The sequence below is a fragment of the Vulpes lagopus genome, chromosome 22 (genome assembly GCF_018345385.1).
Source record: "Vulpes lagopus strain Blue_001 chromosome 22, ASM1834538v1, whole genome shotgun sequence".
NCBI classification, from domain to species: domain Eukaryota; kingdom Metazoa; phylum Chordata; class Mammalia; order Carnivora; family Canidae; genus Vulpes; species Vulpes lagopus.
The window spans coordinates 30,924,890-30,943,528 of record NC_054845.1 but is presented as its reverse complement, the minus strand read 5'-3'; the positions used below and the strand labels follow the sequence as shown (position 1 = coordinate 30,943,528).

The 18,639-nt window shown below is 50.8% G+C and overlaps 1 pseudogene; it reads right to left on the bottom strand.

The window, feature by feature from the left end:
• Positions 1-6,621: 6,621 nt before the first annotated feature.
• Positions 6,622-7,669, bottom strand: LOC121480571 (annotated as a pseudogene).
• Positions 7,670-18,639: the final 10,970 nt, after the last annotated feature.

Below are 18,639 nucleotides of genomic sequence, written 5' to 3'. Positions count from 1 at the left end.
TCAGGGGGACAGAGGTGCAAGCCTCAGAGAGACAGTTGTGTAGGCCTCAGGGGGCCAGATTTGTAGGCTTCAGGGGTCAGATGTGCAGGCCTCAGGGGTCAGAAGTTCAGGCTCAGAGGACAGATGTGCAGGCCTCATGGGTCAGAAGTTCAGACCTCAGGGGGACAGATGTGCAAGCCTTCGGGGTGGCCAGATGCGCAGGCTTCTAGGGTCAGAAATACCAGCCTCAGGGATCAAAAGTTCAGCCTCAGGGAACCAGATATGTAGGCCTCGGGGGACAGATGTGCAGATCTCAGGGGACAGATATGCAGACCTCAGGGGCCACAAGTGCAGGCCTCAGGGGGCCAGATGTGCAGGCCTCAGGGGGACAGTCCTGGAACACCCTGCATGGAGCCACCGAGAAGCAGCTGGCCCAATGCAGAAGGGGGACCCGAGCGGGGCGCCGGTGGTCCCTGCAGTGTGCAGGAGGGCGTGCCTGCGGGTGACAGCGAGGCCCCAACCGCTCCCCCTGCTGCGTGAACTCTGGTTGGAGGCTGTCTCACACCAGCGGTGCCAGAACGCATCCCTGGGGCCAAAGGGAAAGTCTCAGCGTGAGCTGAGCTGAGCGTCTCTAGCGGGTTTGTGTGGCGCCGCCTCAGGGGGTCAAAGGTGTCACGGGGTTGCCATCGGATGTGCTCACTTGTGGCAGATGCGCCCTGCAGGGCTGGGCTCAGAGTCCAGACCACCGGCATCTGTGCTTCACTTTGAAAATGCTCAGCAAGTGCAGCAGGTGTGGGTGTGAGTGGGTGAAGCGAGGCGGGTAGTGCGTGGGGGGAGGGCGTGTGCGTGGGGGGAGTGTGCGAGGAATCCCTGAAGCCGCTGCCCCGTCCGGGAGCGTTCGTCTTATTATCGAGAGACTCTTTTCTGTGGGGGTGCTGGGGTGGCTCACTTGGTTGAGCGTCAGACTCTTGATCTCAGCTCGGGGCTTGATCTCAGGGTCATGAGTTCGAGACCCGTGTCGGGCTCCTTGCCAGGTATGAGGAATACTTGAGAAAATAAAATAAAAATAAAAATAAAAATAAAAATAAGCCACCTGGTGCGTGCACTGGGCAGCTTTGAGTCCGTGGAAAGGTGTGCTTGGTCACTGGGGCAAGGCTGCCTGCCCGGCCCGCCCGGCCCGCCCTCAGGTCCTGAAAGCCGAGCCGGTACGGGGGTGACACGCAGCTCTGGCAGCCGAGGGGCCGCTCCCCACGTGGTCTGTGTGCCCGCTGCTGCGCCCCGGGCTGCTGGGAGCTGAAGTCCCACCTGCGGCTAATGCACCCCCCACAAGCGGCCCAAAGCATCCGCGGCTGGTGCCGGTCCCGTCCTGGTACAGAGGCCGCTGCCCTGTCCCGTGTTGAGGTCGCGTGGCCGCGCGAGTAGTTAGGCCACCCCGTGTGTGACAGAAGGAGAACAGATGAGGCCGCAGGACTCGGTCTGCGCAGCGCTGTCGCCTTCCTTGCAGGCCCTGGGCTGCCTCAGTCCTGCAAGGCGAAGCCACGGTCCGGCCTGGCAAGTGTGGCTGTCACCGTCACCTCAAATCGGGGCAACTGGGGGCGACGGGGACTTGGGGTCTGGCGGCCGAGAGCACGTGGCTGATCCGCGCAGCCCAGGGCCTGGGCGGGAGGGCGTGGGGGCCACGGGGACCCCGGCAAGCCATCCGGTTCAGGCCCATCAACTGGAACTCGGCCACGCAGGTGAGCATCGAGCAGTGTAAGCAGTAGCTTGTGAATTCTGTATATAAAACCCCTCGAGGGCCTGAGAGCCAGCCCTGGGGTGATGGGGGTGTCCCCGAGGCGCCCTGTGGCCCTGGCGCCTGGGGACACACGTGTCCAGGTTGCAATCACCATACGACGTCCCCCAGGGGGGAGAACAGGAGGATGCAGCATCGTCCTCGCTGCCCCGCCCGGGCTCCCGGTGAGGAGGGCAAGTCGTCCCGGCAGGTTTCCTCGGGCTAAGTGGCTGTGTGTCCCGCGTGGGTGAACTGACGCCCACCCCGGACGTGGAGCCTGAAGTGCAGCCTGACGATGGGACCCTGCGCCCTCCCCGGCCGTGTGCATGCAGGGCACCCCAGAAGGCGGCCGCCTACCAAGCTGCAGGACGTGGGCTCTGGCGACGCTGGGCGCAGGCTCGAGCCTCCGGAGCTGTGAGGCAGAGATGCGCGCTGTTGGCGCCGCCCGATCGGAGGAAGACACAGTCGCAGCCATCATCCGTCCGTATCTGCGTCCACAATGACGTGTAAGCGGCTGTGCGTAGAGCTTGCACACTTAGGCAAGGACGCTGGGAGGTGGAGGCGGCCCGCTGGCCGAGCCCGAGCTGCCGCTGCCCGCTCTGTCCCGGTGGCCTGCAGCGGGCTCACGGCGGCCTGGACCGGGCACCGGAGCCGCACGGCCTGGGACGCAGAGCGTGCGCCCTCTCGTGCTGGTGGCTGTGGTCCGAGATGGGCTGTCGGCAGGGCCAGGCCCCTCTGCAGGTGCGGGCAGGACATGTCCCCGCCGGTGTCTCAGCTCCCAGAGGTTCCCTTTGCTGGCTGCCCTCTCCGCGTCCAGGTCCCCCTTCGGGGGGACCACTGCCATCTTCCCCTGGACCTGCTCTGATGGCCTCACTTTGACTTGCTTACCTCTGTAAACACCCTTTTTCCAAGTGAAGTTGTGCTTCGAGGCCCTGGGTGTTGGACTCCAGCATATCTGGTTTTGGGGGGCGAGGGCACAATCCAGCCCACACGGGGCTTCAGAAAACCCGGCGACCCTTCCCAACCCACGTCCCATCACTTGGCAGCAGGTCCACTAACTCATCCCTGATGACGCTGCTGCACAGGGCTCTTCCCCGCTGGCCTTCCTGGTCGTAGCTGGGGAAAGTGCAAATCTTGGGAGCATCATTACTGGGTCTCAGTTTTAGGGTTTCACCCTGAAGACATCGAGCTCATACACGCTGCCCTTGGGGCCTACAGCGTTCGTGGAAATTTGGATAAGTTTCAAATATGCTTGGGCTGCATACTGGACGTAAACACAGTCTATGAACCGACGCACTGATGTGGCTGTTGACATGCTCGGGGCCTGAGGGACGCAGCCCACGGTCCCGCAGACGCGGCCTCGGCGCTCGCTCCCCCAACCCAGCAGCGGCTGCGAGGAGGCTGCGGGGCCCACAGCTTGCAGGTCACGAGGCTGCTGGGACCGCACTGCCTTCATAGCGCCCGCGTTCACCGTGCGCGGGCCACCCCCCGACAGGGGCACGCCGGGACATCCTGTCCTTCCTTCTGCCTGCCCCGCTCGCGCCGGCGGCCCTGTGTTCTTCACATTTCTCTTCATTCGGGGTGCGTGGAAGCAAAAGCCACCAGAGAACATGCGGGAACAGAAGTGGAGAACCCCCGCGCCCAGAGGCCTTGTCTCAGGAGGTCCTTCCCTGGGGCGCGACAGGGCTGGAGGGTGCGCGGAGCTCCCGTGGGCAGGCCTTCCTCCTGGGCTGGGCTCTCGGGCCGGGTGGGCCTCCTTCACTGCCGGCTCCAGTGGCCTGGGCAGACAACCGTGTCCTGGGGTGCCGCTCCTAGGGTGCAGGGCGGGGGCCCAGGCTCACTCGGGGACCCCCGCAGCTCCCACCATGACACGTTCCGCAGCGACTGCGCTTGTCAGCAGCCTTGCGGAATGTTTGCAGTCTGGCTTTCAGGCCTGGCTGGGTCGTCGCTGCTCTGCAGAAGGGACCTGGTGACGTCCTGACCCTGCTGAATGTGAAGTCTCAGAGCCTCAAGATCTAGACGTGGCCACCGTCCAATGTCCTTGGCAAAACCAGAGCCGGCAGCTGCAGGTGACGCCGGCTGGGCCCCTGTGAGGCCTGCTGCAGAGCACCCTGCGCGGGAGCGAGCACACAGTGCCAGGAAGACCCAGGCTCCCCAGGGAGTCAGCCCGGGCCATGGCCTTCAGCATGCCCGTGGGAGGACTCCTTTCACAAGCGGAAAACCTCACGCATGTGCCCGCAAGAAAACAACACCTGGGGCCCCTGGGCGGCTCAGTGGTGGAGCATCTGCCTTCGGCTCAGGGAGCGACCCCGGGGTCCTGGGATCGAGTCCCACATCGGGCTCCCTGTATGGAGCCTGCTTCTCCCTCTGCCTGTGTCTCTGCCTCTCTCTGTGTCTCATAAATAAATAAATAAAATCTTAAAAAAAATACTGGGGGATCCCTGGGTGGCGCAGCGGTTTAGCACCTGCCTTTGGCCCAGGGCACGATCCTGGAGACCCGGGATCGAATCCCACTTCGGGCTCCCTGCATGGAGCCTGCTTCTCCCTCTGCCTATGTCTCTGCCTCTCTCTCTCTCTGTGTGTGACTATCATAAATAAAATTAAAATAAAAAAAATACTGGAATTTACTTAAATGACCCCGTCAGGTTGGTCTCACCAAAAAAGCTGAATACTCCTTTGTGCGACTGGACGGGTCTTGTCCAGTTGAGCAGTTTTCCAGTCTGCAACCACTAATCTAATATCACCAATAAAATCTAAGCAGTTATATCACAAAACCAGGGTTATATTTAGTGGACATGCATTAATAATCTATGCAACTTAACATTACACCAGAAAAGGAATTGAATACAAAATTTCCCTTGATTTTTAGTGGTCTTCAAATTTCATGACACAGATGACTGATAAAACTGTAAAAACAGATTTTAAATATTTTCAATAAAATGGTAAAAAATTTAATGAGCCTTTAAGTTTTCATATTGGGCTGAAGATTTCAAACACCAAGCTGGCCCCAATCTGTCAAAAATGACAGAAATATTTACAATGACTACTACACAGGTTATTTAGTTAAAAATGGTACTGGAGGACTACTCACCCCTATCAAAAAAAAACCCTTTGGAGTTAATTTCTCAATGCAATCAAGTCTTTGTAAATACTCTAATAATTATAAACCTGGAACATACTTGGAATCAGGACAATGATGAAAAGTAACACACAAGTCAATCTTATTTCTAATCTGTTTTCAAAAAACCTTGGCTCCGAAAACCCAACACTGTTCCTCATTATAAAATTAAATTAAGAAAAAAATAAATAAATAAATAAATTAAGAAGAGTAGAATGACTTTACCCTATTTGCTAACATTCTTCTACAGAATAATCTTCCACTAGGGCAGGGCTGAAGCTCCATTAACTTGCTTCTCTAGAGTGTGATTAGCAGAGCACCAAATTTATAAACTGACAGGGCCACCCAAAATGCTCAACACATTTATTCTAATAGAAACAAACTGTTTTTTTCTTCCAATTTTATGTGCCAGTGTATGTGCCATGCTATTCTTGAAACTTACTTGGCTATCAGTAAGAAAAGAATTAGGGAAGCTTTGAACATATCTTGTACTTTCATCCAGGCTAAAGTGCAAAATATCTCCATATCTCTGGTACTTTAATAGAAAAAAACCATCAAATACACATAAAAAAGGAACTGAAGTGGCAGTAAAGCTAATACAAAAAAGACCTCTTTAAATACACACTTGAAGACTACATAAGACCAATTTAATTTTCCTTTCTTCAGTGAAATCTGTAAATGAACCAAGTTCTCAAAGAACTTGACATTTTGTTTCTCTTTCCCAGGATCAGAAATTCCAAAATTAGAGGGAAAAAATGGAAAAAAATAACATTGCATGACAATGGACACTAAGTTCATAAAGAACCCTTTTTAAAAAATGAGATATTATGGAAGAAAATACCATGAAAATAATAATCCTATGAGAATTGTTTTTTAAGTATAGTAAATTTGAGCCTTGGTCTTCATGAAAATACTACAGCTTATATAGAAAACTATAAATATACAAGACTCCAGGAAAAAAAGTCAAAATACATATTAACATTCTGTAGGCCTAAAAAGCTTTTGAGGGGAGGGAAAAGATAGCCAACTGAATCTTCAGTTAAGAATACAGAACTATGAAAAATTCCTCCGTCAAAAGGGTGCTCCAAATGGAACCATACTTCATGAAAACATACAACTTAGATATATTTTTATTTTTTATTTTTTAATAATAAATTTATTTTTTATTGGTGTTCAATTTGCCAACATACGGAATAACACCCAATGCTCATCCCGTCAAGTGCCCCCCTCAGTGCCCGTCACCCATTCACCCCCACCCCCCGCCCTCCTCCCCTTCCATCACCCCTAGTTCGTTTCCCAGAGTTAGGAGTCTTTATGTTCTGTCTCCCTTTCTGATATTTCCCACACATTTCTTCTCCCTTCCCTTCTATTCCCTTTCACTATTATTTATATTCCCCAAATGAAAGAGAACATACAATGTTTGTCCTTCTCCGATTGACTTACTTCACTTAGCATAATACACTCCAGTTCCATCCACGTTGAAGCAAATGGTGGGTATTTGTCATTTCTAATGGCTGAGTAATATTCCAGTGTATACATAAACCACATCTTCTTTATCCATTCATAGATATATTTTTAAAAGGAAAGAAAAATCCTGAATAATTGCAGTCCCTTTCGAAAAGGAAATCTTTAATTAAGGGGAAAAGATTCTAATAGTGTAAACGAGTCTGGCTCAGAAAGAAAACTGAACAACATATCCATGATTCTGTCCATAAAAGTAAAGACATTACATCTTTAATATTAAAGAAATAGGCTATAAAAAAAGTTCATTCTCAGACTTGGTTTTAGTAAAAGCTCCTTTGTGCTCCTTTGTGGGTGCATAATAAATTCCATGGGTTTGTTCACTTTCCAGTATTTCTCACTGACCAATTCCAAAGAAAAAAAGCCATTTAATACAGTGAACTGCCCACTGGCTGTTGCTGTGTAAGTAGTACACTGCTTCTCACCGGCTGTATCAAGGTTCATCTGGTTTGATTCTCCTTTGCTTCGAAGTTCTTCCAAAGCTAACCTCACAGCCAGATACTTGGATAAGTGGTCAACAGTGGCATTACCTGAAGTCTTTATGTATCTTGTCTGTGCACTATCATCTTTTTCCATTAGTGTAGGATGAGGCCTGAATACTAATTCAATTTCACTAGCACCATCCATTACTGGATCAATTGCCACTGTTGCATTGTTATTATCAAGCTCAAGCCCAGAATCATCAGATGTTTTGGTCCATTTGTTACCAGGTCCTGCTTCCTGAATACTGTGCGTGGAAACATTGCTACGGTGAGAACTGTCACCATTATCTTCTGCTCCACTACCATTTTCGTGGTAATAATCTGTTCGTGGCCTGTATCTTCAGTCCGTCCTCAATGCTGTGACGGAGCGCTTGCTGGTTATTGTGCTTGCTGATCCTAGCCCATACTCTCTCCTGATGAGCTTCATACTCATCACGACTTGGATAAATTTTGCTGATGAGTGCATCAAAGTTTGGGTCTGGCCTTAGTGATCTCTTAGAAACTAGCTTTTTTCGACAGGTAGGACATTCTCTATTGCCACTTCTGAGGGCTGTCATAATGCAGTCTGCACAAAAACAATGCAAACACTCCTTTGTAGTCATGGCGTTTTTCAACATATCCAAACAAATTGGGCACATTAATTCACTGTGTAGACTTCGAGGTGAAACCACAATTTCCAAGCCATCCGTTATTGCCTCCTGAGGTTTTCGTTGTAATTCATATACACTGAATTCCCATGTTTTGCCTAATGGTTGAGTTCTGTTTGTCTGCACAGCCTGAGACATTGCGGCTCCCTCCCCAGCCCGGGACACTGCCGGCCGCGGCCAGACCGAGACTCAGGTAGAAGCTGCAGCCGCAGCACCTCCGCACAATATGGCCAGTTTTCCAGTCTGGTCTGGTCTGGTCTGGTCTGACTGGAGCCCAGGCCCAAGCCCCCGGCGGCCACACTGTGCCCATAGGCTGCCCCTGAATCACGATTCCTTGGCTACTACTGAGTAAACTCATCTTTTTAACAGCTTTGAACTAGACTCAGTTTACCTCCTTTTTAAGGCAGAATCGTGGATATGTTGTTCAGTTTTCTTTCTGAGCCAGACTCGTTTATACTCTGGCCTCAGAGTAAGGAACCAGCATCGCTGCCTGCACTTGCTTCCAGCACCTGTTGCCCATGTCAGGACACGGGTCTTTATGGGGAAAATACTTTTCCATCGTGGAAAGAAGGGGTGACCTCCTAACTCCTCAAGTCCTCATGCGCTGCATCACACACCATCTGGAAGGCGGAACCCAGAGCGGCCACAGCCCTTGGAACACTGTTTTTGTAATACTTCCTGAAAAACACAAGGCCCATGCATCCCTGTCTCACACACAGCCCTCTGGGAGCGCACCATGGCCTCGGGAGCCCATACGGAAGACACTCACAGGCTCCATGTTTAGGGTGCCTATGGGTTCAGAGCAGAGAAAGACACTATGAACTAGTGAGAAATAGAGCAAAGAGCTGGGGCCTCGGCAGATGCCAGCCCAAGGCCAGGGTTTCACAAAGCCATCTCTTGCTCGCTGAGATCTTCCTCCCACTTTGGGGTTATTTGCCTGGTCAAGGGCAGTTGTCTCCCTTGCTGTGTAGGTGGGAGTGGCCATTGGGACCTGGGATTGATGGTGTGCACTGTTGCAGATCCACAGGTCTGTGGGCTTTTTTTGGTGGCAGGGGTGCATGTAGACCAGTCCACCCACCTGTTCATGTCTGTCTATCTACCTGTGAATCCTCTGTCTAGCTGCGTATCTATCATCCATCCACCCACCCATCCATCCAGCATCTACCCACCCACCCACCTATCATCCATGTGTCTATGCATCTGATCTATCATCATCCTCATCTCCCCATATTACCCATTATCTGTCAATCCATCTTCAGCAGCACGTACCCAGTCTGCACGAGTTCGTGTTGTAGCTTCTACTTCAGTCCAGCACTACAGGCGTTACTCTAGCCTCCCCCACATCTGTAACTCCCTCTTCAACAGTGGCGAGACTCACTCACATGAAGCCTGGTGTATTTTTTCATTGTGGTAAAACACACATAACATATAATTTACCACTGGAGCCATTTTTAAGTGCCGGGTTCCATGGCATTAAGCACATTCAGTGTTGTGCAACAATCTCCACCACCCATCTGAACCCACCCACCTCACCAAACTGGAACTCTGTCCCCATTAAACGTTAACTCCCTGTCCCCGCCCCAGCCCCTGGTAACCAAGTGAAATTAGAGTACCCTTGCGCAGTCCCCTAAAGGAAAGCAGCCTGTAGGACCTGCCCTCCGCCCCCACCCCCTCAGCAGGAGCACTGGGACAAGGTGCTCAGGATCCCTGCCCCTGGAGGGAGAGGACAGGGAAGGGAGGGGGAGGCAGGTACTCCATCCGACAGTGCTCTGCAGGTGAGCCCTCGGCCCCTGGCAGCCCACAGCAGCCTCCCCGCTCCACCCCATGGGGAGTGAGGAAGGCGGAGAGGAGGTGCCGGAAGGACTGCTGGGGTCAGCTCTTCCCCCATGTCACCCCCTGCTGCAGGACAGGCAGGCTCCCAGCTGCACCGAGGCCAGGTGCGGTCCCATCACCCTCCGAGGCTGGCGGGCTCTTCTCCGTGTGGCTGCACAGCTTCCATCAGTCCCTAATGACAGGCATCGGTCATTCTCCCTTCCAACATTTCTTTTGCTCCACTTTCTCTTTCTCTTCCTCTCTTCCTCAAATCATTGAAAATCTTTATTTTTTAAGTCACCTCCACACCCCACATGGGGCTCAAATGCACAACCTCGAGATCCAGATCCGCAGGATCCACGGACAGAGGACCCCTGTCAGACCCGCCGGGCAGCCACGGGCCTCTAGCTCCTCACCGTGTCCCGTGTGCGGTTGCCTCTGTGTGTCTCAGGCCAGATCTGTGTCCCGCGTCATCATCCCCTTGTTCACTGAGCGTGTCTGCTTTCTACTTGTCATCTTCGGTTCTTCACTTTTCCTTTCTAGGACTTTCCTTCTAGAATTTCGACTTGACTTTATGTATATATAATTCCCACATCTTTAGTGAAACCTGCTAGCTGCTCATTTAAATACTTGAACCTAGAGTAAACATGGTTAGAAAACACACCTCATGACTCCAACCTCAGGAATTCCCATGGATTCTTCTGCTGGGCTGTTTTTAACTCTCAGTTTTCGGTAATTTGTGTGTGTGTGTGTGTGTGTGTGTGTGTGTGTGTGTCTGTTATCTTTGCCAGATGATCCTTGATTGAATGTTGATTACCGTGGATGAAAAGATGCAGATACTTTGAGGGTGTAGATGTACTATCTGTAGGAAGCATTTTCTTTCACTCTTGGCAGGTTTGTGGGTAGAGCCAATTATTTTAATCCTGTCGGGAATTGAGCAGATTGGGAGCTGGATTTTTTTTTTTTTCATTTTGTTTGGAGAAATTGCTGCTAAAACACACAGTGAATTTGTTTTGTGTTAAAAATCATGACTAAGAAGTTACTTTGCACCACTTGGCTCAACCTGACCAGAGAGACATGTGAGTTCAAAGCATAATGTCCTCAAATGGTGGCAGCCAAGGGGCGGGACAAAATAAACCTCCTGTTCAAATGGCTGGTCCTGCAGAAGAGCCCTGTGGCTTCCCAGGGAAGGGCTGGTGAGGGGAGGGGCTCAGCGGCAGGCAGGGCTGCAAGGGGACAGAGGTGAGTGCTGGTTGGGAGCCAAGTCCCTGGTGGGGGGAGCTGAGCCCATAGGAGGGGCGGAGCTGAGCCCTGTGGGAGCAGAGCTGAGCCCCAAGTGGGGGGACAGGACCCCCTGAGGGTTGGGGGCAGTAGGACTGAGCTCCTGGGGTGTAGAGTAGGGCTGAGGTCGAGGCTCACTCAGCTTTGGCAAGCGTTTCATTTCAAGGCCCAGCACAATTCCTTATTGTTTTAGTTTTCCCCTTTTATAAAAAACACGGCATCTGAATTAAACCTGAGATGTTGTTACTCTCCTGCCGTGAGACCAAGCAGGGGCTGGGGCAAATACGGACTGGATGGGGTTCACCTTTGCCATTTTTTGCCTGGTGCCCAGCTAATGGGGCCCTTGCTCCCTCTTTCGTTCCTCTCTTCCTCTCGTGCACAGAATGTTTAAAATGTGTGAGACATGAAATGACTAAACTGTTCATGCATTAAAGCAAGAATTAAATCCATAGCTATCTAACCCATGGCTAGTGTGGCTAGCTCCCCGACTACACTGGACCCCATCCATGCCCGATGGACTGATCCTCCCTCTACACTGGCTGACCCACAGCTCCCTGGCAGGCTCGCCTCTTCTTGCTGGGGCCAGCGTCCCTGCAAACGGGTGATGACACCCGTTTGTCCTCTTTCCCGTATCTCTTGGTATTTTTTTTTCTCATTAAACTTTTGTTTTAATGGGTCTCAAAATTCTGTGACAGATTTTTGGTCAAGTTGTTTCCATTAAAAAGTACTGATTTTAAAAGCTAATAACTTAAAACTGCCACACATGCACAAAAAAACCCAAATGGTCCACAAAACATTCTCCTTCTGAAGGCTTTACGGTGCATTGTTATCATTAACCAGTCTTTTAAACTTAAATGGCCAATTGACACAAACCCTTCTGAGACCTGCTCCCACCCTGATTAAGCCTGGGGTGGCAGGTGTCGGGGATAATATGCATTTAGCCTCTGAGCTTCCCGGGCAGCCTCCCCGGCAGCCTCGGGGACTTTGCCAGCTCCAGCTGCCTCTTGTCCACTGCTTTGATGACACCCACAGCCACCGTCTGTCTCATGTCACGAACAGCAAAACAGCCCAGAGGAGGATGGTCAGAGAGGCTCTCAACACACGTAGGCTTGCCAGGAACCATATCAACAATGGCAGCATCACCAAATTTCAAGAACTTGGGACCATCTTCCAGCTGTTTTCCAGAACGACGATCTATCTTCTCCTTCAGCTCAGCAAACCTGCAAACTCTGTGAGCTGTGTGACAATCCAGCCCAGGTGCATATCGCACTGATTTGGCCTGGATGGGTCAGGATAATCTTACCTGAGCCATGGGGGGGACTTTTCATCCCTTGAACCAAGGCGTGTTAGCACTTGGCTCCAGCATGTTGTCACCATTCCAACCAGGGATTGGCACAACCTACTGTGTCGGGGTTGTAGCCAGTTTTCTTAATGTAGGTGCTGACTTCCTTAACGATTTCCTCGTATCTCTCTTGGCTGCAGGGTGGCTCCGTGGAATCCATTTTGTTAACACCAACAGTTAGTTGTTTTACACCCAGTGTGTAAGCCAGAAGGGCATGCTCACGGGTCTGCCCATTCTCGGAGACACCTGCTTCAAATTCACCAACACCAGCAGCCACAATCAGGACGGCACAGTCAGCCTGAGACGTGCCTGGAGCCATGTGTTTGATGAAGTCTCTGTGTCCTGGGGCATCAGTGATGGCCACATAATACTTGCTGGTCTCGAATTTCCACAAGGAGATATCAATGGTGATACCACGTTCACGTTCAGCTTTCAGTTTATCCGAGACCCAGGATCTCAGCAGCCACCTTCTCAAATTTTTCGATGGTTCTTTTGTCGATCCTGCCACATTGGTAGATGAGATGGCCCGTAGTGCTAGACTTGCCCGGACTATGTGTCCAATGACGATGATGTTGATGTGAGTCTTTTCCTTTCCCATTTTTAGTTTAGGTTTAGCTGTGGTTTTCATGACAACTGTGTTCTGGTGCAAACCCGTTGTGGAAAAAAAGCTCTTGGTATTTCGCACAAAAAAATAGCTCCCTGGAGACAACAATTGTTGGTTGATCTTATCTAGGGATTAAGATAAAAGATGTGTCACTTGCTGCTCCGAGTGTGATGTCAGCCTTCTTAGTAGATCTTACCTTCTGAGTCACACTCTATTGTTTGGTTCAGAGAAGAATTGCTGGTGACAGGCTGGTATGACAGTCCCGGGTCCCCAGAGCATCTGCATTTCATGAAAGCTCGTAGCAAACTGCTCATAGTTTGAAGAGCACTGCTGGTTCCCCAGTCCCTGGGGATTTAAATTCCTTGAACAAAAATCGATATGTAGAAAAAACATCAACTGTTTTTTAACTCAAACACCAGGGCTTGGGCAACCCGGGTGGCTCAGCAGTTGTGCGTCTGCCTTGGGCCCAGAGCATGACCCTGGGGTCCCGGGATTGAGTCCTGCATCGGGCTCCCCACAGGGAGCCTGCTTCTCCCTCTGCCTGTGTCTCTGCCTCTCTATGTGTCTCTCATGAATAAATACATAAAGTCTTCTTAAAAAAAAAAATCAGGGCTTAGAGATGGTATTGGTGGTGGTTGGAGGCCGCGGGTGCTGGGGCTGGAGGTGAGGAGGCCAGAAGGAAACCTGCCTCCAGACGCCCGTGCGGCAGAGTCCCAACCCACGTCCAATCTGCAGACTCTAATTTCATTTGTCCGAAGTCAAAACGTCCCCAGGCAACTGTAATAAAGGATGTTTTACATTGGGAACAAAGTTCTTCTGGAAGCCTGTTGGCCACCGGTGGCCCCTCATCACTCCTGAGTCTGCAGAATGCATTTGCTGAGGGTCAGCTGCTTAGTTCCAATTCTTGGTGGTTGTCACGGTGAGAGCAGGCCGGCGCGTTAGAGTCGGGGTGTCCAGGGCACTGCCGGCCTCACAGGCCCAGGTCTCTCACCTCTGGAAGCTTCTGTCAGTCACGATTCAAATGGGGAACGAGGACATTTTGAAGGGAAGTTGCTCCCTTACACTAGGGATGCAGAAGCCGCTGGCGTTTTGGTTTGTTAGGAGAATCTTATGGAACCACTTTTTCCTTCAAATACAATCAAAACCAGCTCTTAGTGAGGATTAACCATTTGAAATACTTTAGAAGTTTTTACCGAATGACAGGCCAAATTTCCTTAGTGAGTACGAGATGGCGGAGAAAGGGTAGACGGGGCGGACCTAGCAGGTGCCTTGGGAGGTCCAACATGTATTCGGATTGGATTCCACTGTTCTCAAAGGCAAGTCCCCTTCGAGGGCTGCGGGGCCTTGGGGGCGCCGGGCCAGCCGATCCTCCCTCCCTGTGGCTCAGATCGCAGTGGCGCTAGCCGGTCCTGGGCTGGCCGTGATTGCAGGAAGGAAAGCATGGAAATGACCCCGAGGCCGGGAGGAGCAACATGGACAGAGAGGTCAAGAAAATCCTGCTGCCCTGGTGATCTCTCGGCACCTCAGATCTCGGCAGATTTCCAGCTGCCGCGGAAGGATGTCCTCTGGGGTCCTTTCTACACCAAGAGGGCAATGCCACGCCTGCTGCCTCCTGGGCCATTTCCCAGGCCGCACCCGCCAGGGGACCACGAGCAGCGGGGTCACGTCTCGCTCTGGGTCCGGGCTGGGCTGCCGTCCCGCTCCTGTACCGGTGGGCCCCAAAGGCAGTGACCCCCAGCTGCGGCTAACCCAGCCTGTGCACGGGCCCTGGGCCGTCGGGTAAGGAGGTTCCCTGATCTCCAAGGCCCTCACTGTGGGCCCGTCCACGCAACAGTAATAGGCTGGCCTCTTAGCCTAAAGCTAAATAGGAAAATCTGTGACCCTTCGAGATCAAGGACACTCTGGGTAGTCGCTCGCAAGTGCAAAATCATGACTCTCTCTCTCTCCTCTCTCCAGCACAGTGCCCAGTCCCTAAATGTTGCTCAGTAGATATTTAATGAAGCAGCGAATGACCGATGCAGGCACGGAGGGTGAGATGCATTCATTCATCATCGTGGTCACCCAGAGTGTGTGTAGGAATACCGTGAGTGTGTATTCACTGCCACACGCCTTCCTGGGAGCCACGGATAGAAAGCGGGACTCAAGATTCATCTTGTGCTCAGAGAGCTCACAGTCTGATCCAGGCCAGTTAACAAGCGCATCCTGCGTAGTGTGAGTGCGATAATACCCCCACTACCCCCACGTGATCATTTCACTGGAGCGACCTAAGGGTGACCCTGCAAGGTCACAGCTGAGGTAATGTGCAAGCTCGGCAGGAGTTCGACGCGTCCGTGGAGGTGAGGTCCTCACGGGGCTGGGCCAGGTGCCAGGGCAGAGTCGGGACCCTGGATGCTGGGGACCAGCTCAGCGGGAACCAATGCCTGGGCGCAGGAGAGAGGGTCCTGGAGGACCGTGTGGCTGAGATGGGGGGAGGCAGGTTGGGGAGGCAGGAGGAAGGGGCTAGGAGACTGTGGGGGCCTCTGAGAGGCTACCCCGGGCTTGGCAGCCCAGTGGGGTGGTGTCACAGAGGCTCGGAAGGGAGGACCTGCCCGTGGGGACACTCTCCAAGGTGCGTGCATTTCGAATGTGGCCTGCCCGGCCACTGAAACTCTGCTTTGCAACGTGTTGTTGGTAGAAAATTGAATTTTGACCATAGCGGTGTAATGAGGTCATCTGGAAATGGACTTTCATTGCCACAGCACTCTAATTGTTTGGAGAAAATCCAGCTAGTCAATTTTAAACCACAACAACGGTGGCATGGAGCATGCCCAAGGATGCCAGGTGGCATAACCCAGCGGGATGCCAGGGCTTGAAGTAGCGTCCTCTGAGACCCTTGTTTCCTTCCTGATACAACTTCACATGATTAAGAATCAAGTAACAACTCTCTGGACATGTTAAGTGTTGCTAACTTCACAGCTCACAATATAAAAATCAACAAAAATAAAGAGCAGAAATCTTTCCAGTGTCCTTATTTTCAAAAGGCAACTCAGTTAAGATCTCAAATAGCGTAGAGCAAGCTGAAAACATCTAAATTGTTGCAGCTGACTTTCTCTAATCATTGCTTCCTGTTTTGCTGCTATTATCACTTTTAATCAATAGGCCGTTTTGAGGGAATCTTGTGGCTCGTGGGAAAACCACGTGGGAAGTGCATTCCTGTGTATCCCGGCCCCCGGCCCACTCCCCGGCGCGGAGCACCTCACACTGGCGCCGTACATTGGTTACAACTGAAGAACCAGTAGTAACTCATTTAAAACGAGTATTAGAGAACTTTGCACTTTTGCTGACTTCTGGGAAAACAGTGCTAAACCATATGTGGATAAGCATGTAATACCAAGTAAGTTAAAACTCACTTTAAGGGATTATGGGATTAAAATGCATATATATAAAAACCTTCTTTTTGCTAGTTACAAGTGTGTTATAGAAAGAAATGGGGTAAGTGGAGAACTCAAATACGAGGTGTGTGTTCTCGATTTCTTTTAAAAATGGTTTCTCTTGGGTGAAAACTTCTATAAATCACGATTGCTGCCAAGGGGGTTCCGTGAGCAGGGCCCCTGTATGGATTCAGCTTCCGCAGGGATGCTTTGCCCACTGGGTGGCTCTCATGAGGAGGATCAGAAGTGAGACCCAGTGGTCCCGACATTCACCAGAGACTCTTCTTGTCCGTCTTTTGCCACGTCCAGAGCACGTGGATGGGAGGAAACAGTACGAAGCATGGTCCTGGATGAACGCGGGGCGTCAGGTGCCCTTGAGCACGGGCTGCTCCTCCTCAGGACCTCCCATTGTTCTTGCTCCTTGGAGGCTGCAGGGTCAGACTCAGGAGGGGAGCCCTACACTGACACGGTCAACAGGCAGGAGGAGGAAGCCCAGGCTGCCTTCTGACCACACAGGCAGCAGGGGAACCAGTGAGTAGCCCGCAAGGGGAAGAGCCTGCTCCCCGCCCCAGGAGATGCAGTGCACCGCAGGGCGGGCTGGTGGCAGGGACTCCACCTGTCTCACTGCAGCCTGGACCTGAGACTCAGCGTCATGACCTAACAACGGGTCTCTTCCCGTTGAAACTCAATAGAGTCTAAAACAACCATTAACTAAATGCCATAGTATTTATTAATTTTAAACTCATTTTAATCTGTGCCATTTTTGCATACATATGAAATCTGTAGCCTTAATAAATGTCCATTTCTTCTTTGTAGATAGAGAAATTGAGGATATTTCGACAATGAAATATAGAACGGGGGAAGGGTGCTATCGTTCTGCGATAAAACTCTTTGGTCTATATAATTTTTCCGAGTTTAAAATAACACGAGAATTCACTCCAATAAAAAGTAAACATTACTTTTCTCAAAAAATTTAATTGCAGAACTATTTACAAGAGGTGAACACCAGCAATACAGAGATCAAATGAGAGAGGCATCATCATAGAAGAGTTATGGCACGTTTTTCTTATAATCAGCTGAGAGTGAAGAAAAAAAAAAGTCATGAACACGGAGAACTCAACAGAACCTGGTAGTACCTTGAAGAAACGACCAACATTCTGATCAGAAGTTATCAACAAGAAGCAAGAGGTGGCGGTGATGGATCGCATACTGTACATTCAGGTTAGGTATCCCGCATGCTACTAAATAGAATTTATCAAAAGAACCATAAAAGCATGAGAAAGAGAATTACATAAAATAGTTTAATTCCAGTGAAGGGTAACTTTGTACAGATGTTGAATATTTGGCACTCTGTTCATCCTCATTGTCGATATGATTTCATATGTATATATATTTATATATATATATATTTATATACTTTTTTTAAACCTTTAACTAAACAGCTAGTTTCCTGGTTCTAACATTCCTTGAATTTCTATAGGAGGCATTGAATTTAGTCCTTAGGCCACACCTGGGTATTTTGGCATGTAACATGGAGGCGGGGGTGTGAATTGGTCTCTAGACAGGAAGGACCCGTCCGAGAGGAAAGTGGCTTAAGCATTTGGAAATCAGAGTTCAAAAGTAGCCTAGGATTTACTACCTGTGGGGGAAACCTTTGAATTCAGCAAACCAGTTATAGGTGGAGGGAGAGACACACATGCTGAGCCCTTTGAACGTGATATGATCCTAACGTTGGAATGGCAAGGGCTGGGTGGTGGTCGTGAGATTGGGCAAAACCAAAGGGTGGGTGGGTGGCATCCACAGGGAACCACACATGGCCTCAGCGCTTCCGTCGAGGATGTTAGCAGAAGGGTAGAGCACACTGCCTATGGAGACTACCGTCTACTGGAAAGAGAGAAATTTGTACTTAAATTGGCACAAGAACCTGGCACACGTCTTTCATCATCACCTCTCCCCCACTGAGTACATGAAAGCTCGGACCCCCAAGCTCTCAGGTTCGGAATAAGCACCCATGATGAAGAGTCACATAAAATCTAAGAAAGTAGGGCGGTAAACCTGTGTTACCTTAGTTTGTGTCTATACAAAATCTTTTAAAAAGTAGTGTTAGGGTAGGTAACTAACATTTCCTCTGCAAAGAAGTCGTCTGTCTTGTGTTTAGATTGACACTTGAAATAATTTCTTTTACTGCTGGATAAAAATGCCAGGGTTAGGGGGAGCGATTCATAGACTTATACTTTTCAATGTTGTGGGATGAAAAGATGTTATTTTCTGGGAGCGTTCCCACGGACCACTTCTGCATTCTCCGAAGCGTGAAAGAGAATCATGACAAGAAGCTGGACTGAGCAGGGTAGCTTCGCACACGTTCGGCAACTTTGGTGAATCCATCTGATTCCGCTCTGGGCGTGCTCCCAAACGACGTTTTCCTTCATCCCTGGAATGTCTCGCTGGCTCTCTCTCCACGCATCCAAGACGCAGCCGAGCTTACGCGACGGTGAGAACACGGCCTAATTCCGGTTGGTGCTGGGTCTCTGAGATACGCACGAAGGGACCTGACTTCCTTCTGCGAACTTCCCAGGCCCGGTGGAGGGGGTACCGCTGGGGGAGGGCCGGGGCGCCTCGGCCTGCCTGGAGGCCCTTAGAGCCCACACGACAGCAGAACTCCTAATCTATCT